Genomic DNA, 1787 nt, shown 5'->3' with positions numbered 1-1787 from the left:
GTGATTCTGCAAGTCCAAATATCTTCTTTCCGAACGGATCCAATCTCTGAAGAGTACTGATTTTTTCAAGCTTTCCCTCATAGACACTCTATGATCACCGATTTGAAGTCTCGCTTGACTGAATGCGCTCTCCGATGCCACTGTTGAAGCTTGAACACCTAAAATATCTCGAGCCATCCTTGAAAGAACCGGATAGTGTTTTTGTTTGTCCTTCCACCATTCCAAAATATCGAAGGAGCCGTCGGGAGTCTCTGATTCAAGTCCATGAGACAAATAAACTTGAAGCTCATTTAGTTGTGAACTATCACCAAAATTATCACCTTGAGAACTCCTGAACTCCGTCCAAGAACTAAGGACTTTTAGGCCCGCAGTTCTTTTAGATGCTTGCGAACTAGACGAAGTAGGAGTTGGAACATTTGGTCTAGCTTGATCTAAGGCAAGTTGATAAGCATTATAAATAGTTTGAGCATTTATTTTTATTGAGGTTTTCGCATCTCCAAGTGTAGCAAATTCCTCAGCTGAAAGTGATAAAGCGTTATAAATTTTTGAATACCAAAAGTGAGGACCTCCTAATTCATTGTAGGATTTAACAATGCAGCAATACCAAAAATAGGGAGGATAGAGAAAAAATATTTTTTAAACTTAGCTTTCATAGAATTAATAGCTTCTTCATAAATTACTCCACCTTCTGAAAATTGAGTAAATAAATCTACAAGTGCTGCAATATAAACTAAACAGTTAGAAATAGTAGGATAATATTGGCCAGATAATTCATTTGTAGCGATATGAAATTGTTCTAAAAAGTCTACAAGCATTTTAACATTACTCCAATCTTGATTTGTAAGGTGCTTATCATCATCATCATCACCATCACCTACACGAGTATTATACGTTGCGCTTATTGGGTTCCTATATTCATATGCAACAACTAAACTTTCATACATGTAATTCCATCTAGTCGGACAAGGTTTAGGAACCTTTCTTTCTCTAAGGCCAAATTCATCACATTTTTTAAAATAGTCTCTAAGTCTACTTCTACGGTTTGAATAAAAAAGCCAATTAAGAGCCATTTTAACCTTTTCAATTTTTACATTTAAAACTTTCATACCAGCACCGACGATTAAATGGTAAATATGATAAATACATCTAACATGAAAAATATTACTAAATGCAGGATTTAGTGTAGTTGTAAGCAAGCCTATAGCATTAGTGTTACTAGAAGCATTATCCATTGAAACCGACATAATTTAATCTCTAATGCAAAAATATCTACAAATATCTGCAATTGTGTTAGCAATAAACTTACCTGTGTGGCGTGAATTAATTATTCTATAAGCAAAAATGCGTTTTTGCATTACCCACTCCTCATCTATCCAATGACTTGTAACAGTTAGATAATCACAGTCATTACCACTTCTACCAATATCAGTAGTAATAGCAATGCGACAATCTATATGAGTAAATAAATAACCCAAATATTGTTCATATTCATGTTTATATTTATAAATATCGCTCTTTACGGTTGCGCAAGGTCATCCTTTATAAGCAGGATTAAAAACTCTTCTAATATAATGCACAAAATGAGGATTAGAAGGAAAACTATAGGGTAAGCACATAACAGTAATCATTTTTGCCAATTCTTCACGATCTTTATTTGGATCATAATATAAAATGTCACTAGTAACAGTCTTAATTCCCGGTTGAACTAGATTTGAACCTGTACTAGGGTTAACCGTACTATCTACACTTGTCCCCTCTTGCGCAGCTTTCATTTGTAAAAATCTAGC

Source organism: Nicotiana tabacum, chromosome 20, assembly GCF_000715075.1.
Source record: "Nicotiana tabacum cultivar K326 chromosome 20, ASM71507v2, whole genome shotgun sequence".
In the NCBI taxonomy this organism is placed as follows: Eukaryota; Viridiplantae; Streptophyta; class Magnoliopsida; order Solanales; family Solanaceae; genus Nicotiana; species Nicotiana tabacum.
This window is presented reverse-complemented; position numbering follows the sequence as displayed.